The following is a 27,436-nucleotide window of genomic DNA, read 5'->3' on the forward strand; positions in this document are numbered from 1 at the left end:
GACCAATGGAATTGAATTGAGAGTTCAGAAATATACTCTCACATCCATAGTCAGTTGAGTTTTGGTAAAGCTTCCAAGTCCACTCATTTAGGAAAGAATACTCCCTTCAACAGATGGTGGCAATAGAGTCGGATATCCATATACAAAAGAATGAAGGAGGACCCCTATTTCACATCATATACAAAAACTAACTCAAAATGGATCAAAGACCTAAATATAAGAACCAGGACTATAAAACTGTGGGAGAAAATGTAGGGAAGAATTTATGTTCTTGTGTTAGGCAATGATTTCTTAGACTTTACCCCAAAAGACCAAGCAAAAAAAAGAAAAGAAAAAATATATATATATGGGACCTCATCCACTTAAAAACTTTGTGCCTTGAAGGACTTTATAACAAAAGTGAAGACAACCTACCTAATAGGAGAAAATATTTGGATACCACTTATCCAATAAGGGTTTAATATCCAGAATACATAAAGAAATCCTAAACTCAATACAAAGACAACCCAATTTAGAAATGGGAAAAAGACATGAACAGACATTTATCCAAAGAGGATAAACAAATGGCTGAAAAAATACATGAAAAGATGCTTACCATACAAAACCACTTCATAACCACTAGAGTGGCTATTATAAAACAACAACAACAATACAGAAAATTACAGGCATTGGAGGGGATGTGGAGAAATAGGAACACTCATTTATTTCTGGTGGGAATATAAAATGGTGCAAACACTGTGGAAGATATTTTGGTAGTTCCAGGTAAGTATAGAATTACTTTATGACCCAGACATCCCTCTGCTAGGTATCCAGAAGAATGGAAAGCAAAGATTCAAACAGATAGTTTTACAGTAATGTTCAATTGCCAAAAGATGGAAGCAACCCAAGTGTCCATCAACTGATGAAAGGATAAACAAAACATAGTATATACATATGCAATGGAATGTTATCCAGCCATAAAAAGGAATGGAGTCCTGATACATGTGACAACATAAATGCACCTGGAAGACATTATGCTGAGTGAAATAAGCCAGCCAGACATAAAAGGACAAATATTGTACAAGCTCACTGATATTAAATTGCGGGGAGAGGTGGGACTCCGCCGAGTCCGGTCCCGCTAGGCTAGCGAGGGTGCACTCTTCCTGCCGAGGGGGCTCCGGGAGTAGAACCGCCAGGCGCAGAGGGGGCTCGAGCCGAGGGTTTGGGTCGGAGGCGCGCGCGCAGGGGACCACTGCGGGTCTGAAGGACCGGAGGCCGAGTCAATTAAGGCATGAAGCGAGGTAGCTTTATTGTTGGTAGACGCTTACGCCAGGGCCGCCAGTAGCTAAAGACCACGAGGCTCGGTGAGCCCTGGATTATATACAGTTTGAGGGGAGGCGGAGTTAGGGCGTGGACTCCAGGGGAGGGTAACCAATCACAAAGGGAGGACGGATGAGTGACTGTGACGTCTGCAGGCACCATAGAGATGCTGTTCCTGAGTGTACCCGTAGCAGTGGATGTTGGGCAGGTGGAGGACTAAGGAGAAGGCCAATAGGGTTAAAGAGACAAGGCTGCATCATCACTAGTCGCCGGTGAGGCTCGTAATTCAGAGGTCTAGAAGAACCGGACGTGCCAAAATGGCGAGGGAGGGAATGAAAAAGACTAAGCTACCAGGCTAAGAATAAAATTATGCCACATTAAATAATTAGAATAAACAGTCTCAGAGAGTTAAAATCTAGAATATAGGTTACCTGAGGCTGGGTGGGGGTAAAGAATGGGAGGTTATTGTTTAATTAGTCTAGATATTCTATTTACGTACATTGCTGAGGATTGGAAATGAATGGTGGTGATGGTAGCACACCATTTTATGTGTAATTAACAACACTGAATTATATATGTGAATGTGGTCAAAAGCAGAAATTTAGGTTGCATATATATTACTAGAATAAGAACGAAGCATAGAATATAGGATAGTACACGAAAGTGAATCCTGGTGTAAATGATGAACTATATAGTTAGTTGTGCAGTTATTAAAGTGTTCGTTCATTATTTATAACAAATGTACCACTCTAACACAGGTGTTAATAATAGGGTGGTATATGGGGGAAAATATACTCTAATGTAAACTATGGACTGTAGTTCATAATACAATTTTAGCATTTCATCAATTGTAGCAAAGGTACCTCACTAATGCAAAATATTAACAATAGGAGATTATATGGAAATGCTGTACTCTTTTCATATTTTTTTTGTAAACTAAAACTTCTCTAAATAAAAAATTTAAAGGAAAAAACTAAGCAAGTATAACCAATAAAATCATGTAAAAAATTGACAAGGGCCAACTAATACCTTATAAAAGAGCAACCATACAATAAAGCCTCAATAACTGAAACATGCCACTCTGTTATGAATATACTGATCAGATCAATGCAACCATATTAAATAATCTAGAAATGGAATCAAATGTGAATTGATGCTTAGCATATGATAAATATATGCACTATAGTACATATAAATGGATAAACAAAATATGATATATACATGAAATGAAATGTTATCAATTGATAATGATGTTAGAGGTATAGTTAGCCATCAGAGAAAAGATAAAAGTAATAACCAATCTCCCTTCATATACCAGAATTTATGTATGAGTCATTTTTTAATGTAAAAAGGTAATTAAAGAAGCACTAGAAAGAAATTTGAATAATTTTCTCGTTTTTATTTCTTGTTTTTTTTTGGCATGGACAGGCACTAGGAATTGAATCCAGGTCTACAGCATGGCAGGTGAGAATTCTGCCCTGGAGCCATCGTTGCACTGCCCTATTTTTTACAATCCTGTAGTTGAGAAGTTCAATTATGCTGCAGACTACAAAAGCAAAAGTTATACATGAAAAGGTGGATTAGTTAAACTAGAGAAAAATTAAAAAGTCGTGCATTCTATTTCTACATTAGGCAATAAAGGGCTAATCTCCCAAATCTGAAAATTAGTAAAGGGGTTACAGGCAAACTGTCTTTTCCTCTCTGACTGCTTTGAAGACTTTGTTTTTATTGCTCTGTAATTTTATGAAATATTTCTAGGGTGATTTTATTTATTGATTTTATATATCCATAATTTTGGATTTCATTTGGCCCCACGATATATTTTCATTTCTCCTGTTACCTATTTCTGGAATTGTGATTAGATATATATTAAAGCCACACTTCTTATCTTTGTTCCTCTTTTGTTTTGCATCTCAAATTCTTTAATGGAGATTCATTCCAATGAAATTAAAGCATTCAGTTGGTCCATACCTCAACTAAAAATAATATTCTCAAGAGAGCCACATCCACAGGAATTCAGATTAAGATTAAGAACATGTATAATACATAATTCAATCTACCACAACCTGTCTTTTGGACCCTAAAAGAACATGTTCTCCCCACATGCAAAGAAAATGCATTCATCCCATCACAAACTCTCTAAAACCTTAAGTCACTTAGTAACAACTTTAAGTTTAAAGATTTACCAAAGTGACTTTTGGGTTGATCTATTGGGACAAATTCCTCTTCATCACAGTCACCTTGAGTCTTTGCTGAAAGCTAAAATTCAGGTGTATAGAATGAAGTTTTTGTGGGCCAGACAAAGACCAAGTATTGAGAGCCACAAATCAAACAATATACAAAGATCAGAGTAAACTGGAAGCGGCATGAGTTCTTAACTAGCCAGAATAGATAAATATCTTGAAAATGCCGGAGCCTTATAGTAAACCTAAATTCAGCCTATAAAGGCATAAAATTAGGACTCAGGAGGATCAAACTGAGCTGTACATGAATTAACACTGCCACACAAACCATAAAAGAAACTGCTTTCAAAAAATTTTCAACACTCTTTAGAAGACAATAAAATCCAGACATTTCACAACATAATTTTCACAATAATACTAGCATCCAATAAAACATTGTTAGAATTCAAAAGAAGCAGAGGAACATGTTTTTTTTCACCCAGAGACTAGCAAATCAACAGGAGATTCCAAAATTTTAGAGATGATAGAATCATCAGAAAAGGCTTGACAACAACTATGAATGACTAAAACTGACATAAGGCATACAAAATCTAAAACTGACACAAGGCATAGAAAGCCTGAATAGTCCTCTATCTGCTCATAATTTTAAAATAACCCACTAAAGAAATAAATTCCAGGTTCACATGGCTTCACTGGTGATTTTTCCTAAATAGTGAAGAGAAAAAAAAATACGAATGACAAAGAAAATAGAAGAAGAGGAAGCGCTTTTCAACTCATTTGATGGAGTCAGAAATAAAATACTTTCAAAGCCAAAGACATTATGAAATAGGAATCTACAAAAAACCCTTTACAAAATATTATCAAATCAAATTAAACAATGTATGAAATGGTGATATATTTTGCAGAAATGGAGTTTACTCTAATGCCACTTGAGTGGCATTAGACTTGTGTGTGAATTTTCAGGGAAATTTAAAAATTTTTTATTTTCTGTTCCTCTAAAAGCCAATGCAAAAAAAAAGCTAGTGCAGTAGTCAAATATCTACATTAACATATTCTTTGAATTGGTTTTATTTTTTTATTTTTCCTAGTTTACAAGCTGAGATATTGTCTTTGAAAAATATTTTCTTTACGCTAGTGCATCTGCTATTAGAAATCCCTTTTGGTTTTAACCCCAGGCTTGGCTTCTATTCCCCTACGGGGTCTTTGAGGCCCCTGCCTCTGGTCTGAGGTGCAGAAACAGATAAACACCCATGGAAAATGTTCCCACAGCTGGTCTTACCACAGTTAATTTGTCATTGTGGTTTCTACCTTGTCATTTCTGGCCTTTGAGTAATTAACACACTTTCTTACTAGTTCAAAGATGCAGAAAATATGTTTTAATTACTTCTCCCAGCATTTTCAAGTAAACTGTCCTGGGAAGGGTTACAGTGACTAACTTGTCTGCTACTTTGTCAAGAAATGCCATTTTTCTTGATTTTTAAATAGATTTCATCTCCAGTGCTAATTTGAAGATAAAAAGAACTTAAAATTAAAAATCAAAGAAGGTATAGCTTCAATTTCATTTCTATCTGTTTAGCATTTTGCTTAATTAATGTATGATTAAATTTGAGGACTTACACTATGAGATATAAAGACTTATAAGTCATAGTAATGTAGACATTTTGTTATAGATACAAACAGAGACAAACAGGCTGATGGGCCAGGATAAAGAGACACAAACAGATATTTGCATATATGAAGACTTTATTTGTGACAAAGTTGAAATTGGAGAGAAGTGAGGAATAGAAATTTTCTATAAATGGTTCAGGGTCAATTGAATATATGCATGTTTGTGTGCATGTGTGTGTGTGTACATACACACAAGTGAATCAATCCTCCCTCACACCTAACACAAAATTATTTCCAGGTGGATAAGAAATCTAAATTTATAAGGTCCAGTAGGAAAGCTTTTAGGGAAATAAGAGGAGGAAATATTTTCATAACATAGAGGAATCAACTAGGACTCAAAATCAACTAAACATAAATGAAATGAGTGATAAATTGAACTATTTAAAACCATTTATGTTCATCAAACTACACCATTAAGAGATTGAAAAGGGAGATCATAGACAGAAAAAAATATTTGGAATTAATATAATTTACAAAAGTCTTGTGTTCAGATTACATAAAGTACTGCCAAAAATCAATAAGAAAGAAAGAAAACCTAAAGAAAAATAAAGAAAATATTAGAGAAGGCAATTCATAAAGGAGGAATCATTAAAACTTTCTTTCAACAAATATAATACACAAGGCAGAATGGATAAATTTCAAAAGGACTCATGATAGTAAGTGTTCTGGTTTCTTTGGCACTCAAGCAAATACTATGCAATGGGTTGGCTTAAAATAGGAATTTATTAGCTCAAGATTTGAGAACAAGAGAAAGTACAAATCCAGGTGTTATCAAGGCAATGCTTTCTCCCTAAGACTGTGGCATTCTGCTGCTAGCTGCTGAAAATCCTTGGTCCTTAACCTGTCATATTACAAGACACATGACAGCTTCTCCTGGCCCTAGCCTCTTCTCTTCCAGGTTCCACTGATTTTAACTTCTGGCTGCTGCTTCTGCAACTTTCTCTCTGCCAGAGGGAGCAGCCAGAAGCTGGAAGTCAATAAAGGGAAAAGCCAGGAGACGCAACCTGCGCATTGCCATGTGACAGAAAAGCCAAAGACTAACTAGTGAAAGGGATTTTTTTCCTGCATGGTTGTAATCATCTGTTAATTTTTAATGATTTTAAATTTGCTGCAATATTCTGTCATAGACTTAAGACTCAGATGTGAACTATCATATTGCATCTCTTTTCCTAATGTCATTCCAGCTCAGATACATTTAACAGTTTTTCAATAATATATAATCACAGTTAAAATCTACAATTTTTTTCCTCATCAAAAAAATTTAAAGAGAAAAAAACTGACTTTAATTCCTTTAATCAAAAGAGAAAGACTTCCTTGGTGTCTGGAACTATTGTTTTCTCTGGATGAGAGTTAATCTGAGATTATTTGCTTATAACATGGATGGGGAGGTTCTCAGCAGTCCCACTCCCTTCCTATGTGGTAACCAAACTCTGACCCATTTCTGGGGTGTGTCTTGGGCACCTGCTCAGTTTCATCCCGGGGCCCCGCCCCCACGGATGACAGCGACAGACCTTTGTGACGCAGGGCCAGTGGCCGGTGCCTTTAATGTTTCGGCATTATTTCCTAGGGTACCACAAGACATCAAATCAACGCAAGCATTCTACTCTTTGGATCATTCTGCTCTCCGTCAACAGTCAGTGGTTTACAAAATGACCACAGGGTGGCATATTCGTCATCACCATGGTGTCTTGCAACATTTGCCTGTGTTCAGAAAATGAAATAAGAAGGAAAGAGAAAAAAATGTACACGTACCACAGCCCTGACCCCGTCCTTTCATTGATCTCTATCATTTCCAACTACCATTATTTTAACATTTATTCCCTCTAGCATCTTTTTGGAATCCACGTGTTGTAGTCGTCTGTTGACAAGGTCGCTGAAAGGGGCATCGGACACAAGGTTGACACAATCACACAGTCACATTGTGAAAGCTGTGTCGTTATACAGTCAACTTCTAGAAACATGGCTTGTGAAGCCCAGACCTATATTTTCCCGCCTTTCCCTCCAGCCTCTCCATTCCATCCTGCTAGTCATCGACTTTTGTTGCTGACAAGCGCCTCCCCTTCTTGGACAACTCAGCATGTGAACTCCCTGCTCCCCAGACCCCAATTGGCCTGGCCCCAAGGGGTTGCGAATCTCCCTGCAAACATGGGGCAGAACTCACTGGACCAGCCGGGACCAGCATCAAGGGAATGAGAAAGCCTGCTTGACCGGCTAGGCAGCTCAGCCCTTCCAAGCCTCGACTCTTGAGGAAGCAGGAGGTAGCTGCTGTCCCAGCTTCTTAAATGGCTCCAGTGCGCATGCTCGCGGTTGAGCTGCGAAGCTAAGCAGAGTCAGGCGCGGTTCGGGTTTTTGGATGGGAGACCGCCGGCAGATCGCATCTCTTTTCATCTTTCTTGATTCCATGGATGGTGACGGGCAACTCATTACCAGTACCGCCTAGGTGAGCAAGCGCATGATGGCAAACTGGCCACACCTGTGCTAAGAGTGCGAATCCGGGGAAGCCGGGACTTGGGAATAAATCTCTATATAGCAACTGCACTCTCTCTTAAGTATTTGGAAAATTGTTTTCATCCTAAACACTGACACCAGTGCCTTCCGTCTGGGTGGATCATCAACGGCTCGCAGTCTCTTCACACAGGTGTGGAGTCAGGACCATGATCATTGCGGAGGCTACGGGAAGAACTCACAGGGAGAAAACAGCTCACACAGGCCATACCCTTTCTCCCTCCTTCTCCTTCACCCCTGGTATATACCAATACACAATTGGCTTTACCCCTCCTGCTCTCTATTATTCTCTGATTCCTTCTCCACACCTTTTCTGCACATCGATCCATACCCTGGATGAAGGAACAGCAGGAGCAAACGGATTTGTACCCAGAGCCCAGTCACATTGTGAAAGTTGAAACTTTCCATGATCATCTTCAAGAGTCAGGGCTTGGGGAACAGCGCTCAATGGTTTCAGGCAATTGCCTGCAGCCATTCCACTCCACCATAAAGGAGAATTGGCTGTCCATAGAATGCCTAGGAGTCACCGGCAGGATATCACCAGATCGGGTTGCAACCTCTTGGCCACCGAATCCTTCCTTTGTCTCCTTTCTCTCCTCCCCTTGGGGTCAAGCAGGCTTTCTCATTCCCTTGATGCTGGTCCCGGTTGGTCCAGTGAGTTCTGCCCCATGTTTGCAGGGAGATTCGCAACCCCTTGGGGCCAGGCCAATTGGGGTCTGGGGAGCAGGGAGTTCACATACTGAGTTGTCCAAGAAGGGGAGGCGCTTGTCAGCAACAAAAGTCGATGGCTAGCAGGATGGAATGGAGAGGCTGGAGGGAAAGGCGGGAAAATATAGGTCTGGGCTTCACAAGCCATGTTTCTAGAAGTTGACTGTATAACGACACAGCTTTCACGCCCTGCCCAACCTGCTGTCCGGCTCCCGACCTCAGGACCCTGCTGGCCGCCAAACCTGTGCCAGCGTCGCTCTCGATGATCGGCGCCCCTCCCGCTCCCTGCCACAACGGGCGCGCTCAGAGAGCGGCCCCTGGCCACCCTGCCTGCAGCCCAACTCTCTGGGGTCCCTTCCAGCACCCTGAGCCGCCCTGCCAGGCCGAACCCTGCCGCTCTACCCACCCCGCACACCGCACCGACCCACCTCTGCTGTCGTGCTGCTTCTCCCCACCCCCGCTCCCACACCGTCAGCGTCCCCGGCCGCTCGGCCCCCTGGGCCCGGCGCAGCAGCATTCGGGGCCAGGCACAGCCTGGGACCTGGGAAGCGGCTCAGCAGGAAACCGATTGTTGAGGCGGGCACGTCGCACCTGGCAGGACACCAGGCAGCCCTTCACACCACAGCCCCAGCATTGGCCCTGCGCCTCTGCTCCTCTCAGGAGTCGGGGAGACCTCGCGGCTCTGCTGCCCTCAGCTCTGGCAGGAAAGCCCAGCCGGCCCCGGGTGTCAGCTAGGTAGTTGTGCCCTGCGTATTGGGGGTCGGGCAGGACGTCCGACGGCGACTTTCCCTGGCGGCGGAGATCGATGCCTTCGTGCGTTCGTGGCAGCGGAGATCGTCAGGGCGATTGGTCTCTGCCTGCCAAAAGCCCCGGACCGCTGTGGAGCGGTGGGGCACCAGACCCTCCCTGGGGATCCCTGACCCGCAGTTGCCGCCAGCGCGGCGGGGGGCCGGGGCCTGGGCAGTGGGCGGGGTTTTACTCCTGCTCAGTTTCGCTCCCGCGGCCCCGCCCACAGCTGACAGCGACAGACCTTTGTGACGCAGGGCCAGTGGCCGGTGCCTTTAATGTTTCAGCATTATTTCCTAGGGTACCACAAGACACCAAATCAACGCAACCATTCTGCAGTTTGGATCATTCTGCTCTCCGTCAACAGTCAGTGGTTTACAATATGACCACAGGGTGGCATATTCGTCATCACCATGGTGTCTTGCAACATTTGCCTGTGTTCAGAAAATGAAATAAGAAGGAAAGAGAATAAAAAATGTACACGTACCACAGCCCTGACCCCACCCTTTCATTGATCTCTAGCATTTCCAACTACAATTCTTTTAACATTTGTTCCCCCTAGTGTCTTTTTGGAATCCACGTGTTGTAGTCGTCTGTTGACAAGGCAGCTGAAAGGGGCATTGGACACAGGGTTTCCACAATCACACCATCACATTGTGAAAGTTGTGTCATTATACAATCAACTTCTAGAAACATGGCCTGTGAAGCCCAGACCCATATTTTCAGGCACTTCCCTCAAGCCTCTCCATTCCATCCTGCTGGTCATCGACGTTTGTTGCTGACAAGCGCCTCCCCTCTCTTGGCCAACTCAGCATGCGAACTCACTCCTCCCCAGGCCCCATGTGGGACCGGCCCCAAGGGGTGCAAATGTCCCTGGAAACATGGGGCAGAACTCACTGGACCAACCGGGACCAGCATCAAGGGAATGAGAAAGCCTGCTTGACCCCAAGGGAAGGAGAGAAAGGAGACGAAGGAAGGATTCGGTGGCCAAGACGTTTCAACCAGTCCTGATGATATCCTGCCGGTGACTCCTAGGCATTCTATGAACAGCCAATTTTCCTTTCTGGTGGAGTGGAATGGCTGCAGGGAATTACCTGAAACTGTTGAGCGCTGTTCCCCAAGCCCTGACTCTTGAAGATGATCATGGAAAGATTCAACTTTCACAATGGGACTGTGCTCTTGGCAAATCCGTTTTTTCCTGCTGTTCCTTCATCCAGGGTATAGATTGATGTACAGAAACAGTGTGGAGAAGGAATCAATAAATAATACAGAGCAGGAGGGGTAAAGCCAATTGTGTCTTGGTATATACCAGGGGTGCAGGAGAAGGAGGGAGAAGGGGTATGGCCTGTGTGAGCTGTTTTCTTCCTGTGAATTCTTCTCGAGGCCTACAAAATGATCACTGTCCTAACTCCACACCTGTGTGAAGAGACTGCGAGCCGTTGATTACCCACCCGGATGGAAGGCACTGGTGTCAGTGTTTAGGACGAAAATAATTTTCCAAATACTTAAGGGAGAGTGTAGTTGATAGAGATTTATTCCAAAGTCCCGGCTTTCCCCCCACTGGCACCTTTAGCCCAGGTGTGGCCAGTTTGCAACCATGCGATTCCTCACCTAGGCGCTACTGGTAATGAGTTGCCCGTCACCATCAGTTGAATTAATGCAGCTGAAAAGAGATGCGATCTGCTGGCAGTCTCCCATTCAAACCCGATCGGCGCCTGACGGTGCTTTGCTTCGCACCTCTACCGCGAGCATGCGCACTGGAGCCATTTTGGAAGTTGGGTCCGCGGCTACCCCCTGCATCCCCAGGACTCGAGGTTGGGTAGCGCTGGGCTGCTTACCCGGTCTGTGCCGAGGGTCCCTCCCCATCATGCTGTGCTTCTCTGGACGCAGGACCTTCTTCACTACTAGTTTTGCCGCCGTCATCGTCGTTTGTCGTCCTGCCGGCTCCGTGGCACATCGGTTGTGCTCAGAGTGCCCCAGCTTACCACCCTGCCTGCAGCCCAACTCTCTGTGGGCCCTTCCAGGTCCCTAAACCCCCCCTGCCAGGCCAACCCAAGCCGCTCTACCCACCCCCACACCCCACGGTTACACCGCTGGCTGGACACTGCTTCCCCCCACCTCCACTCCCAACGCCCCAAAGCCCCCGGCAGCTTGACCCCCTGAGCTTGGTGCTGCACCCTTCTGGGCCAGGCTCTATCCTGGGACCTGGGAAGTGGCTCAGCAGGAAACCGATCCCTGACATAACCACTTCCCACCCAGCAGAATACCAGGCAGTCCTTCATGCAACAGCCCTTTCTCTTCTGGTGCGCCTCCGGTCTTCTCTGCAGCTGGGGATCCTCGTGGCTCTGCTGCCCTCAGCTCTGGCAGGAATGCCACGCCAGCACCCCATGTGTTTGCAAGCCGGTTGCGCTCTGGGTGTTTGGTGTTGGGCAGGACCCCCTCCGCCACGCCATCATTCCCTGGCAGAGGAAAGCGATGCCTGAGAGCTCGCCATGCTGATTGGTCTCCGCCTGCCATAAGCTCGGGTCCGTTGGTGCGGCGGGGCTCCGGACCTTCTCTGGCGTTCCCTGATCTGCATTTGCCACCAGTGCCACGGCGGCCTGGATCTGTGCGGTGGGCAGGGCATCCTACTCCGCTCCCCCTCCCCTAGCCCCAACCCCCGACTGACTGCGACAGACCTTTGTGAGGCACGGTGTGTGGCCCTTGCGTTTTAGATTTTTTTAAATTTTTGACTTTAATTTTTTGAATACCAAAAACACCAAATAATCTCAAACGTTCTTAACTTTTGATCATTCTCTGCCATACATAATCAGCTATTCACAATATCATCACAGAATTGCATATTCATCATCCTTATAATTTCGTGGAACATTTGCCTCTGTTCAGAAAATGAAATAAAAAGAAAACAGAAAAAAATTTATGCTACGATACCCGTTGCCCATCCCTTTCATTGATCACTAGCATTTCCAACTAAATTTATTTTAACACATGTTCCCCGTTTTATTTTATTTTTTCCATATGGGCTACCTGTCTGTTGACAAGGTAGATAAAAGAAGCATCAGACACAAGTGTTTCACAATCACTGAGTCCCTTTGTGAAAGCTATATCATTCTACAATCATCTCCAAGAAGTATGGCTACTGGAACACAGTTCTACATTTTCAGTCACTTCCCTCCAGTCTGTACCTTACCTTCTACCTGCCATTCATCGCCTTTTGTTGCTGACAGTGGCCTCCCCTCTGTTGACCATCTCAGCAGTCTTTGGAACAGAGAGATTACTATGGCTCTATACAAAATGCTCCATAGGTATTTTGCACTTCCAATGAGTTCTGTTATTTAAAAAATTCAGAATAGAATTGATTGAAGTTTTTTTCTTGTTTGATAGGTTCCTAAATTGAACGTATCTCTCTTTAAATATTCTTGATACATATCCTTTTGTGTCTCATTAAATATTTGATATTGGGCAATAATTTGTCCATCCATTTTTCAAGCTCATACTTGCATAATTTACACATTGTTTTGGAATATATTTTCCAAATTCTTAAGATGTTTTGGATAATGGTTCATATGGTGTTGAAGAGAAGGCAAGAAATATCACGTGAAAAACGCCATGGATCAATACTTTATCATGTACCTATACATTTGAGACAATCTCAAATTACTGGAAAATGCCAACCTGGAAGAGACTATTGAGGATTTTGAATAAAAAAATTCAATTCAAATGGCATTTTTGTATCCACCTTTTTACAATTACATTTAGCAAGCAAGAAAGTGTTTAGTATTGGGTCACAACTGCAGAATAAAGACATGATAATCTTATAGCACTGCATCCATACAAAATCTGCTTTACTTATTGAAAAGTGGACTATGCGTATTTATCCCTTGACACATAAGAACTTTTCTTTTCTGATTCTTTTACTGAGACATATGTAGGCACCTTATAGTCTGTAAAGTATACGATCAATGGTTTGCAATATCATCACATAGTGGTATAATCATCATAATAGTTTTTAGAATATTTGCATCACTCCAGAAAAATTAATTAAAAAACAAAAGAAAAAATCCACATACCCCACAGCCCTTATCCCTCCCTCTCATTGAACACTAGTATTGCAATCTATCCAATCTTTTTAACCCCTTAACCCTCCCCCCACTATTTATTTTTTACCTTATTTTTCTGCTTATCTGTTCATTCCAGGGCTAAAAGGAGCATCAGACAAAAGCTTTTACAATCACAAAATCACGTGGTAAATGCTATATAGTTGTATAATCATCTTCAAAAATCAAGGCTACTGGAATACAGTTCAAAAGTTTCAGGTACTTCCCTATAGCCACTCCAACACACCATAAACTAAAAAGGGATATCTATATAAAGTATGAGAATAACTTCCAGGATAATATCTTTAGTCTGTTTGAATTCTCTCAGCCCCTGAAACTTTATTTTTTCTCATTTCTCTCTTTCCCCTCTTGGTCAAGAAAGCTTTTTCAACCCCATGATGCCAGGCCTTGGTGAATCCCAGGAGTTGTGTCCCACATTGCTAGGGAGATTTACACCTTAGAGTCTTGTCCCATGTAGGGATGAGGGCAATGAGTTCACCTGCTGAGTTGGCTTAGAGAGGGAGGGTACATTTGAGCAACAAAAGAGGTTTTCCAGGGGTGATACTTAGAATAAGTTTTTCATAGCAGTGAGCTCCAAGATGGAAGGTTCAGCCTATTGAATTCATTGCCCCACTTCTTGTGGGAATATCAGGAACACATCTGGGGAAGTTTTATAGTTCCTCCTTCCTTCCAAGTCCCACAAGGAGAATTTGGAAATACTATTATATCCTGTCTCCAAATTACTCCAGAACATACTGGGACTTCACAGTAACATGTATAAAGCAATCAGATCTCACTCTGTATTCAAAATCCCATATAATTATGGGGTTCACACAAACTGACCATACAAGTTACATTAGATAATGCACTATGAAAAATATAATTTTGTGCAAAATAATCTTCTCTTCTTTTGGTCTCACATTGAAGTTGAAACTTCAAAATATAGATCATATAATCCTTTGCCCTGTAATGTGATTTACCTCAGTTCTATCCAGATAACCTTCATTCACACCTCTAGTTGAATTCTGATCACTTTTTCAACTTTTTAAACAGTTTCTATAAACTATGCTGACATTCATGGCTTCAGAGCTCTAACTCTGAGCCTCAGGTATCATGCAAATACTTAAAATTCCAGGGAATATCCAGGTTATACACTTACAGCTCAGTATCTCAGAATTAAAAATCAACCAGTTATAACTCGGGAATAGATGTGGCTATTGTAAGACCTTACAACCTAGGAATCTTTAAAATAGGCCTCAACCTGATAATGTATGCTTTCAAATTCAATTCTTCAGGTTTGAATATTATAGTTTGTCCATATGAGTGAGGCATTATATATTTTGTTTCTGACATTTCATTCAACATATAGTCTTCAAGGTTCATTTACCTAGCCATATGCCTCACAATGTCATTCCTTCTTGCAGCTGCTCAGTAACCCATTATATATGTACTTCACAGTTTCCCCTTCTTTCCCTCAATTGTGCCCTTATGCCACCTCCATCCATTGTAAAGCACCAACACTCCTGCCATAAACAGCCATGTGCAAATGTCTACTTATTTCCCCACTTTCATTTCTTCTAAGTATACACCATGCTAAGGTTTGCAGGATCATAAGGAAACCCTACCTCTAGCCTCCTGTGGAAACACCACACTGCCGTCCAGGAGGGATGCACCACTCTGCTTCCCAACCAATAGTGAATCAGTACAATTCTTTCTTCAGCACTTGTATCTCTCTGTTAATTTTTAAACATTGTATTTGCACATCATACATTTCAACCTAAGTAAAAAATCAAAGGTTCCCAATAGAGTCACATATTCATGCCTTTGCCACCACCATCTATAGGAAGACATTTCCTTTTCTCCCACAAAGAATCTCATACCACTCCCTTATATACCATGCTTATTAACATTTAGTTTTGGCATGTTGCCTTTGTTATATTCAATGGAAACATATTACAATGTTACAATTAACTTTATAACCTCACTTGCATTGATTGTGTTTTTTAATGTGTACCATCCCATTTTCAATACCTTGCAATGTTGACATAAAATTTTTCTCCCTCATGCAAAAACATTCTCAGATTTTTACATTGAATCAAATCATTTTCAATTCTAGACATTCCTAAGTTATACCATCTCAGTTATACCATTTATTTTCCCTTCTGGTTTTATACATGCCCCCAGCGCTTCTCCCTCAAATATACTCACATTCAACTTCTTTCAGTGTATTCATATAATTGTGCTACCATCAGAAAATGTTGAGCTACCCATTTATAAGTCTTTACAATAGGTCATTTTGCACATTCTGTGATGCCTAATCTCTACCCTCTTTCTATCTTCTGAAAACCTGTGCTCTTAACCTTAACTCTTAAAGTTCACTCATAAATATTAGTTCATATTAGTGACACCATACAGTAGTACTTGTCCTTTTGTTTCTGACTAATTTCACTCAGATAATGACATCCAGATTGTTCTAGTTTGCTAGCTAACAGAAAGCAACACACAGAGATGGATGGGCTTTTAATAAAAGGAGATTTATTTCATTAGTTCTTCAGAGGAAAGGCAGCTAACTTTCAACTGAGATTCTTTCTTACGTGGAAAGGCACAGGGTGATCTCTTGTTGACCTTCTCTCCAGGGTTCCAACAACTTTTCCTGGGGTTATTTCTTTCTGCATCTCCAAAGGCCTGGGCTGAGCTGTGAGGGCTGAGATGAGGTATGCTGAGCTGTTTGGGCTATGCTACGTTGTGCTCTCTCATTTAAGCACCAGCCAGTTAAGTCAAACATCATTCATTGCATCAGGCATGGCTCCTAGCCAACTGTAGATGTAATGAGTAACAGATGACATTCACATACCATTGGCTCATGTTCACAGTAACAGAACTAGGTGCCTTCACCTGCCCAAGTTGACAACTGAATCTAACCAGCACATAGGTTCACCCATGTTGTTACATGCTTCATGACTTTATTCTGTCCTACAGCAGTGTAATATTCCATCATATGTATACACAGCTTGTTTAGCCACTCATCCATTGATGGAAATTTGGGCTGTTTCTATCTCTTGGCAATTGTGAATAATGCTGATATAAACATCAGTGATCAAAAGGCAGTTTGTGTCCTTGCCATCAGTTTCTCTGAATAAATACCTAGTTATGGGATTGCTGGATCATGTTTCAATTCTATACTTAGCTTCCTGAGGAACCACCAAATGCCTCCAGAGTAGTTGTGCAGTCTACATTCCCACCAACAGTGAATAAGTGTGCTTCTATTTCCACATCCTCTCCAGCACTTGTTGTTTTTTATTTTTTTGATAATGGCCATTCTAGTGGGTGTGAGATTATATTTCATTGTGGTTTTGATTTGCATTTCTCTAGTAGCCAGTGAAGTTGAGCATTTTTTCATATGCCTTTTAGACATTCATATTCACTCTTTTGAAAAGTGTCTGCTCATATATTTTGCTCATTTTTAATTGGGTTGTTTGACTTTTTGTTGTGTTATAGAACTTCATTTGCTGTTCTCTGTGATGATGGTGGGGAAAATGGTAAGAAATCACCAACATAACATTCTGGGGTGGAAATACCAAGTAGGTTAGCATCTTCATTGTGGCATGTTGGAGAGACTGGACCCCATAGCTGAGCAATTGGAATTTTCACACAACTGAAAAGCCACAAAGGGAACAGAGAGAGCAACCAGGGAAAGAAAAAAATAGGGAATGCCCCACCCACTGGCCAATGTAGTTTTGGTTACTAAAGTAAAAAATAAATAAGACATAATTAATGGAATTTCTATGGAAGAATACCAACACTACTGGGCAAAAGGAGGATCCTTGCAATTTCATATTTAAGACCCTCATAAAAAATTATGAGTCAGAGGGCACAAAGGATTGAAAAAATTTAGACGCCCACATTCTCATGCTCTGAGTCTCTCAATATAGTCAAGGAAGAAGGGAAGCGGTTCTTCATAAATCATCCCTGAGCCCAGCCCAGTACAGTGAAGAAGACAATCCCAACTGTGAGCATAGTGTTCAGATTGGGAAGAAAACCCCCCTCATCTGTATCCTGATCTTATTTCCTTGAAATATCATTAAGAGTATGGCCAAAGTCCCTGGTTCCATGTCAGCCATATGTTAATGCTTAGGTAAAAGAGAAAAGGGAGATGTCATCCTTAATGGGTCTAATAGATTCAGAAAGTGGCAATAATCTAGAGGCAAATCAAAGGCAATGAAAACCTAGTGACATGGGGGTCTAAACAGATTCACTAACATATTATAGGTACGGTCACAAGTGGTCTTGGCAGGTAGATCATTGGGCCTCTCATCCTATCCAGAGTATCCCACTGGATCCTGACCACAGATAAAACTCTCACAAGGCTTGGTCTAGACATTTCTATTTATTCCATTGACTTATGCTGCCTTGTTCATGTCCTATGAGACATTTTTTCTTGGCTTCCAGAACATATTATGTCAGTAAACAACTTTTAACTTGGGACCCAAACTACACATCACTGGCCCCCAATTATGGGGCATCCAATCGACTCTCTGTTCTGTACATCACCCTCAAGGCACAGAAGGGATTGGACATTTTAATGAACAAGTAGTATACTGGTTAAAGCAGTTTATGGATGGGAGTAATGTAACATCAATCTGGATTAAATTGGAAAGGAAACTTTTGCTACTTTGAATCTGTTGTACCCCAGAAAATCCATGTGCTTGAATCCTCATTCAATATTGCTGCATGGAAACTTTTGGATTATCTGTGGACATGTGATCCACCCAATTGTGAATGGTAACTTTTGATTATATGGTTTCCACGGAGATGTGTCTCCACCCATTCAGGGTAGGGTTTGCTTACTAGAGTCCTTTAAGTATGAATCACTTTGGAAAAAGTTTCAATGCCCACTCATCCAGAGATCTTTGGAGATGAAGAAGGAAAATGCCCCTAGGGGAACTTCATAAAACAAAAAGAGTGGAGAGAAAGCTAGTAGACATCACCATGTTTGCCATGTGCCTTTCCAGTTGACAGAGAAACCCTGAATATCATTGGCCTTCTTCAACCAAGGTATCTTTCCCTGGATGCCTTAGATTGGACATTTCTATAGCCTTGCTTTAGTTTGGACATTTTCACAGCTTTAAAACATATAAACTTGCAATTTAATAAATTCTTCTTTTTAAATGCCATTCCATTTCTGGTATATTGCATTCCAGCAACTTGCAAACTAGAACAGATTTTGGCACTAGAGAAGTGAGGTGATGCTGCTGTTTGCAAATACCAAACATGTGGGAATAGCTTTTTAAATGAATAAGGGGAAGATTCTGGAAGAGTTTTGAGGAGTTGATAGAGAAGACCTAGAATGTTTTGAAGAGGCTGTTGGTAGAAATGTGGACTCTAAAGATACTTCTGATGAGGGTCTAGACAGAAATGATGTGTCTAGAAATTGTAAACTGGAAGAAAAGCGATCCTTGTTTTAAAATGGTAGATAATCTGGCAAAATTGACTAGTGGTTTTGGCTGGAAGACAGATTTTAAAAGCCATGAAGCTGGATGTTTAGCAAAAGAGCTTTCCAAAATAAACGCGGAGAGTGCAACCTCATTTCTCCTTGCAGCTTATAGTGAAATGCAAGAGGAAAAATATGAATTGAGAACTGAACCCTTGCATAAAAAAAGAAACCATAAATATGTATCCTATGATTGTTCCTTCTTGTACATTGGCAGCAAATAATTTGTCCTGAGTTTTACATGTCCACAGCCAGAGGAGAATTCTGTCTTAGGATAGACCATGCCTGTAGCTGACTTTGAAAAGATTTTGTACTGTTTCTGACTTTGTATTGCATTTATATTACTATTGAAATTGTTTAAGGATTTCTGACGTTGTGATAGAATAAATGTATTTGGAAAGGTCATGTCTTTTAGGATTTCAACAGCTGGAATGTGCCAGTTTGAATTTGTGGTGTACCCCAAAAAGCCATGACGTTTAATCCTCATTCAATATTGCTGGGTGGATGCTTTTTAATTATCCATGGAAATGTGACTCACCCAATTGTGGGTGGTAACTTTTGATTAGATGGTTTCCATGCGGATATCTCCACCCATTTAAGGTGGGGTGGCTTACTGGAGTCCTTTGAGCAGAAACATTTTGGAAATAGCTTGAGAGCCCATGCAGCCAGAGACTTTTGGAGATATTATTATAAAATAATAATTCTATCCATTATGCAGTGATATACAATATTTAATTAATATATTAGATTCTGCCTTATTCTTATTTCCCACAGTATTAGCTACATTTTAAAGAATAATATCAATCTTAAAATCTCACATTCTAAAGGTAAGCATTTTCAAATGCTTTCCTCTAAGAATTGCATATTATAAAGAAAATAATTTCTCATTGTAACCACTATTTATACAGATACACTTTATTTGTAAACAATTTGTGAGTGCAGAAATAACCACTGAAGGAGAATAAAACATCCAGCTACATAACCACTCTCATACTAGCAGTTAAGGTATGACAGAGGTGGGAACAGTACTACATAATAAAAGAATTATGTCCTATTTAGCATATGGTGCTTATATATTAGATATTCATGTTGGACAGAACAAAATTTCAACTCTGCTTCTCACCAACACAAATGATGTAGATTGAATGAACAAAATAGGAAAAGTAAAAACTGTGATTATTTAGAGAAAGATAAAGGAGACTGTCTTCAGCATTTTAGTGTCAAAAAGGAGGTCTTATACAAGAAACATATTGATAAATTTAATAGTAGCAGAATTATTAATTATTCTTTCTCAAAAGATATAAAAAAGCACAAAGTTCTATGTAAAAAGCTGAGTGATGTGTATATTTATGTCACACATAGTGTAGATAGGAATTTAAGTAGAGGATTTCCATATTAATGTTACAGTATATTAAAACTTCAATCACAGTCAGGGCGATCAGGGATATATATAAATATATTCTTTTCCTACACTATAATTTTAAATATATGGCAATATAAAATATTAATGAGTAATTTGAGCAGAGGAAACTCTCAGGTGTTACTGAGATGAGAATTAATTGGTACAGTCAGTTTAGAAAATAGTGTGGCATTTTTTTCAGTATACTTCAGCTATGATATACTTTAGTAAACTCCCAATTTTAATGTAGACTTAGTTCTAAATCATGATTAATATCTGTTGTGTGCTAGCTTCAATTCTTCACTCTGGATGTAAAAGTTTATTGTACAGACTTTAAACAAGTGTCAAAGAGAAAATAGTTTATGGCAAAGGTAATCAAGCTCTGAAACCAATGCTCAACCATTTCTTTGTCTTTTATTTTGCTTAAGCTTACCACCTGGTAAAACTTTATATTACAGTCATACCAGAGCAGAATCCTCTTCTAGGGAGGAGTACTAAAGTATTAAGAATAAAACAATTGACTTAAAAACAGCTATTAAAATTGAAATTGGTTCAATTCCTAGTGCCTGCCCATGCCAAAAAAAATTGAATATTACTATAGCCAATGCAAAATGCGAATGTTTTTGTAAAAAGAGACCTACTTTTTTTATTTTGGCTACTTATAATTCATAGATTACTTAATCTTTTGAAGCCAGGAAGTTGGTTACATATAGGGAAGTGGGAAATATTACAACTAGATATTCTAATTAACCCTTTTAAAATTGAGTCATACCATCAATACTTATTGCCAATGGTTATAATTTTATATTCCCCTCTAAAAAAGACAATGTGCATTGTGTTTGGCTTCTGGAAGAAGCTATTGATGGTTCTAAACTGTTCAATATTCTAAAAGAAGTCCCCATAGGCTGTTAGCCCTACTGAAAAATTTACACTCAAGCATGTGACGACAAGGGAATATGAGACTAGAGCCAACCACTGGAACTGATTTTACTGATCAACTAACAATTACTTAATTTTGTGTTTCTTGCACAAACATTCATACACTCAATTTCCTAATCTCTAGAATGATGGGGGCACAGTAGTGGTAATTCTTACCTTATAGATCCACTATATCTGAATCCATAACTATGTCATTTATAATAGGGAAGAATTGAATAAATAAGGAAGTAAAGAGGAGTATAAAGGTCTGAAGGTCATGTAGTAGTTCCCAAGTTCAAATGAGGATCAAGTAACTGAAATCAAGCCCATTTCCATCCATCTGTCTACCTAGTCAAGATTTAGAAATTATTTATTTTTTTCATCAAATGCATGCATTTTTATGTCATGTCTCTCCTTAAAATCTTCCATAATCATTTATTCTAAGAAAAACATATTTCTTTGTTACTTCAAAATAATACATAAAAATAATAGGAAAATATTGTGGATATCAGTGATGAAAACAATGAAGAGGTACACATGGATTAATCTTAATACATTTTGATTCTGCCTATGAATATTGGTGTTCATTGTACATGGAGGAAGCCTTAGTGATAGGGAAACCTCATGAGGGATACATACTTTGAAGCATCTTAAATATCAGAAATACGGGTGGGCCACGGTGGCTCAGCAGGTAAGAATGCTTGCCTGCCATGCCTGAGGACCCGGGTTCGATTCCCGGTGCCTGCCCATGTAAAAAATATATATATATCAGAAATATGTCACATACAGGAAAGTGAAAGAATATGTAAAACTGGCACATTGTTCATTGATTGAAATTATTTCCTGGAGAAGAATCATATCCCTTAACCTCACCTAATACCAGAAACACTCATGTACAGGCATGAAACCATCCTAAACTTCCTGTCTATTGAAATAGATACTGAGTAAATTGTCAGGTAAAGCCTTGGGTAACTTTTGTGAATAAGGCCTGAGAAAAAAGAGACATTCAATATAGCATTGATAGGACACTCAATATCATGGCCTACTCACAACCTATTTATTATTACACAGAACACAGCAGGCAGTTATGGAGAAGGTATAGAGTTCCTACTCTGCTTTCTATCACTTCAAAATTGTGAAGAATATTGAGGACTACACAGCTTTGGATGAAATTGAGATTTTGAATAAGAAAGAACACATAGAAACCTTTTAGAAATGACCACAAGTATATTGAGACAATAAATGGGTCATTGGGACAGTTTAAGCCTTTGGTTAATATGCACAAATAGATGAAGGATGATTAGGCATCTCTATTATGCAATAGAAGATATAATACAGACTAAATAGAGGCCTAGATTACTAGGAGATATTATATATATCTACATACATAATTCTATACATTAAAAATTCCTTTGCAGTGTTTGAAAAGATCATGAGGAACATTTCTTATTATATACATTATAATATAAATATTTTGAAAATACAGAAAAAAATACATGATTATTCTAATCCTGAGATATTATATTGGTAATAAAACATTACAAAAATAAAGTGCCCAAAAAAGAAATTTCAGAAAAAGAAAACAACTTTTCTGACATGTCTACCACATGTCAGACACATTTCTTATAATTAAGACACACCCATACAAATAACAATGTAAAACTTCAAATATCCATGAAATATGTCACACACAAAAAAGAAAATAAAAGAATAAGAAGAGTACTTGATTTTTATCAAAAGCAGTGAGAATTAGAATTAGATGAATCTGGATTTAGAATACCTGAAGAAAAATAATTAGATGAATCTGGATATTAAGAATATCTAAGAGAAAAACTTGGACATAAATTATGCATGTGATTATCAATTTCAGCATAATGAAGAGATGGTGCAATATAAAGGCAGTCTCACATGCAAGCATTCAGAAAGGTAAACAGTTAACTGTCATAGAGTTGTTAATTAGACATAAAGCAGGAGCTGACATCTTTTCCCAGGAAATGGCTATGAAGATGACCCAGGTAAGAACAAACATGTCTTAAAAAGAAATATGATAGATAACTCAAATGTGAAAACATTGAAAATATAAATATAAATTTCAGACATTGGATGAATCTGAGTAAAGTCCAGATTTTTACTAAGATTACTAGTTTTGTTTGACAGAAAGGCTCTGTTCATCATTAACTGCTAGCCTCTGCATTAAATAATACATATTAATCCATAATGAGACAGATTTGTCTATTGTAGCAGTTGCAGCTGAAAATAATTGAGCTAAATTCTTAAATACTGAACATTTTCTATATAAGATTTTGAAGTTAAAAAAGACACCCTTCAGTGAACAGTGAATTCAACTCCAAGAGATAAAAGGACTAATATGTTGTTAGACCACAAAATGCTGACTTATCCTTTAGGAATCAGAAAAATGTAGCTATATCTTGAGAGAATAAGTTTCTATATTTTTTGTGGGTAAGGTGAATCACACAGTACAAGCAATTTCTGGTGTTCTGAAGGCAAATCCATTGAAAATGTATTAATATATGACATGAATAGTAAAGCAGAACATATGAAGTACAGTAATAGCTATGACTACATGCTCAGAAACCTGAACATGTGTGGGTCACATACCCGAAATCTGTGCCATGGAAAGAGAGTACTGATGGGCTACTTTGGGCTTTGTGAAGGGTAACCTGAACATGGTGCCTGTTTGTATAGTAGTACAGACTTGTCCATGTACTCCCAGGGGTCTGTGTGTGTAGATGCACGGAGATGGTGAGCATATGTATAGAGGGTGGTAAATGGAAAAATAGGGATCATGGAAAATAGCAAAAGAAAAGCAAATTCTGTGGAACCAAACAAAATATACAGGAAAATCTGAATGCTCATGATGGGAGAGAGCTCATTTTACTCTCTGACAGATAATTCACAATTTGGGAGAATACAGGGAATATTTATGAGGGATAACTTGCTTAAAAAGAAGTACATTTGGGAGTGTAGATATGGGTTAGTCACAATGACAGTACCAGAAGATTTCCAGTCCAGATATATTACAAACAACTTTGTAAGAATTGCAGCTGCTGAGAATATGAAATATCAATGAGGATGAAATCCATCATGATGGGGAGTTTGGTCATGTCTGCTGATATGCTGCAATCTCCCTGCAGTCAAAGTATAAAATAATAAGATAATGCTAAAATGCAAAATATGAAATTCATAATATCTACAAATAATATCGAAACATTGCAATTGATGTAAGGCTTATGGCCTGGAAATCAGGATAAAGAATATCAGCAAATGGTAGGCTTCTAAAACCATGGAATGCACATATTTCATTTTATTTTTTGCATTCTACCTCACTCCAACTCTGCCAATATTTATTAACTTAGCATTCACAGGATAAAAGACTCTAAGCAAGTGAAAGTACTTAGTAAGAGCTCAAGATCCAAAAATCTTTTAATCATTGAGTCAAATCTACAATATTTCTGAAAAATGCCTTCTAAAATTTAGTTTGAGGGTGCACGGATGGTTCAGTGGTAGAATGCTCACCTTCCATGAAGGAGACTCAAGTATGATTCCCAGACCATGCACCCCGCCCCCCAAACAAAATTTAGTTTGAACAGGTCCTGCTATTATTTTTTTTTAAATTCTTCAGCATCAAATATTTATCCAGGTATGCTCTGTAAGAAAATTTCCATATTGGCCAGTGAATTTGAACACTCCACAGCTGTTACTGGTTCCTTTCATGTACAAGAGACCTGGAATTAATTTGATTTTTCCCCACAAAAATAGGAATTAAATTGTTTCTGTAACAAAGTCAGTTGATCACTCTGAGGTTCTTCAGAGAAGATTTTATTCTAAATGAGCCCACAATATTATGTCTAATTATCTTTAATATTAGTTGTTCTATAAAATGTGCATGTGAGTGTTGTTTTTCCACCTTTGTGACATCATCCATAAATTTATATTTGATTCAGAATCTGAAATTTCCTTTCCCTTCATGCCAGTTTGTGGCCTGAATTTTCTGCTATTGTTCTATTATTCATCTCACCTATACATAGTATCTATAAAAGCAATCCAACAGATTTTATTCCATCACAAAGCATCTTTTCACCCTTAGCATGAAATTCAATATTTAATGGAAGGCTAACATTATGACCAGATATCTTCAGTATATGCTTTGCTGGATTGCTGAAATCCCATTCATAAGTAATTAATTAACTCATTTAATTGTGCTTGCCTTGAAGCCTTTCAAATCATAAATAAATTTTGTTTCAATATAAATTATAATTTCAATGCTATAATTGGCTATCAAATTTCTGTGCTATTCAATTTTCATTCATGGAAACCTAGAATTGAAGAAGTATAATTTAATATTTCATTTACATATACTTCATTTGTATTTATAATATTATTTTACAATATTCCAAACCATTTTAATCAATAATAATAATGTTGACTTGCTTAATTGATTATATGCATATTAATATCTAGGTTTTGTAAAATCTTTTCTGCAAATCTGTTTTTTATAATATCCCTTTGATTATGTGTGATTTCTTCTAATATCTTCAATTTTCAATGTAGAGAAAATATTTTAGGTTGATAAATTTATTAATTACCAAATCATTGGTTATTAGTTAAGATGATACTGTTGTGCTAAGGTATATGGTACTGAATTGAACTAGATTTACATAGATTTTAAAATTTTGATTTGAAAAATCATGCATTAGAACTTGATCACTAGGATATCTCCTTTCAATGGTCCATCTTTTCAGATTTCATCTTTCTCCTCAGTCCATAGAAATTTTCAAGATTTAATACACTAAATTTACTATACATTCTCTCCTTCAAAATGTGTCATGATGGTTAAATGAATAGTCTGGGCCTCCAAAAAGAGTCCAGGGTTTTCCCTTTTTCCTTACTACCTTAGGGTTGTTTGGATTGATAATTCCTTGTCTATTTTTAGACAGATGATATATGCTAACATATTAAAATGATCAGTTGAGAGCATGTCTGACTCAAAATTTTCAGTAAACAAATACCAGACATTTTACATCTTAAAAACTACACTGGATATATTTACATTTCTGTTGATGTTTTAAGCAGTATTTTTATTTACATTGATAGATTTCCATAAAAAGTCAGGTAAACTCTCTTTGCCTGTTAATTTTTAACTATCCTTTAGAATCAAACAGAATAAATATCTCATTCTTCAGGTCTGCACAATTCAATGTCAAGGGACTTTTTGTATTGTTACACTCTCATTCTTTCAAATTTATGTTGTGTACACAAAGACAGACTGTCATGTTACCTTATAAAAATCTCATAAAATCAACACTGGAATCAGATGCACCCAGGCTGTCTTATGAGCACAAACCTATCTCATAGGCAGAAATAATTATGGTTGTTAATGGTCTCAAGGCATGTCACTGCTGTTTCAGGGAATTATTATTTAGAAATTTCAAAGAAACAAAAATATACCAACATACTGGGAAAATGATGGCAAAATCAATGATCCTCCATCTTCCTTCACTGAATAAATTTCGTAGGGTCACTACCCAGGAAGATGCAAATTTCTCTGAAGTCATATGTACCATTCTGCTTCTGGATTCTTCATGAACATGTTTCTTATTTTGGAAGGACACCAAAGGGTAATGCCTCTCACGAGTCTTAGTTAACTGATGAATTTCATCTCAAAAATACCAGCTTTCCTTCAGCATATGCAGACTAAAGATTCCCTGCCTATACCCTTGAGATGAATTAAATTTGTAGTGATATTTCTTTTAAAGCAAAGTGTTTTTTGTTAAACTGGACAAAAGAAGTATTCAATTCTGAGGAGATTTATCTATACTTTTTTATTTTGTACTATAAGTGTTAATTATTTACATAGAGTAAATACATAAGATCATGATACCTATAATCATCTACATGCTCTTAATGTTTTGGACTAAAATTGTGGCATAAAGGAAAATCACCTAAGGAACCTTTTTGGATTGACACCATTTGGCTTCACAGAAAAATTTAAAAGCAATAATTGGCCAACAACTATTTTATTAGAAAGTATTAAAATTAAAGAATTAACTTTAAAAAGTAAAAAAAAAAAAATGGTAGCACAGAGTGGGGATGCTTACTCACCAAAAGTGCTTTGAATATATCCTCATATCAGAGAGATGACCAGTAATTGACATTCTTACTGCATTCAGAATAATTTCTTAGGAAAGAAGCCAATTAGTAATTGACCTTCAAATTGTTTAATAATGGTTGTCAATCTGGAGGGAAGCATAACATGGGAAAGGCTAAGAGACTCTGAGGAAAATCTTGAAAATGAAGACTCAAAAATAGAAGTCTCTCATTAACTATACAGGATTTAATCATGTATAGTTCAAAAAGTTAT

General features: G+C 38.7%; 1 protein-coding gene across 2 annotated transcripts in view; it reads right to left on the reverse strand.

The window, feature by feature from the left end:
• Positions 1-6,427: 6,427 nt before the first annotated feature.
• Positions 6,428-27,436, reverse strand: part of LOC143688443 (cilia- and flagella-associated protein 161-like) — an 80,809-nt gene continuing 59,800 nt past the window's right edge. The window contains exons 5-6 of one of the 2 annotated variants that reach the window (XR_013178006.1): positions 8,955-9,583; positions 6,428-6,851 (exon numbers count right to left, since the gene is read on the reverse strand). The gene's annotated coding sequence lies outside the window, so the exon portion shown is untranslated. Of the gene's footprint in view, positions 6,852-8,791; positions 9,584-27,436 lie in introns of both variants that reach the window. The other variant, XR_013178005.1, reaches the window with a different exon arrangement.

This window comes from Tamandua tetradactyla, chromosome 6 (genome assembly GCF_023851605.1).
Source record: "Tamandua tetradactyla isolate mTamTet1 chromosome 6, mTamTet1.pri, whole genome shotgun sequence".
Lineage (NCBI taxonomy): Eukaryota > Metazoa > Chordata > Mammalia > Pilosa > Myrmecophagidae > Tamandua > Tamandua tetradactyla.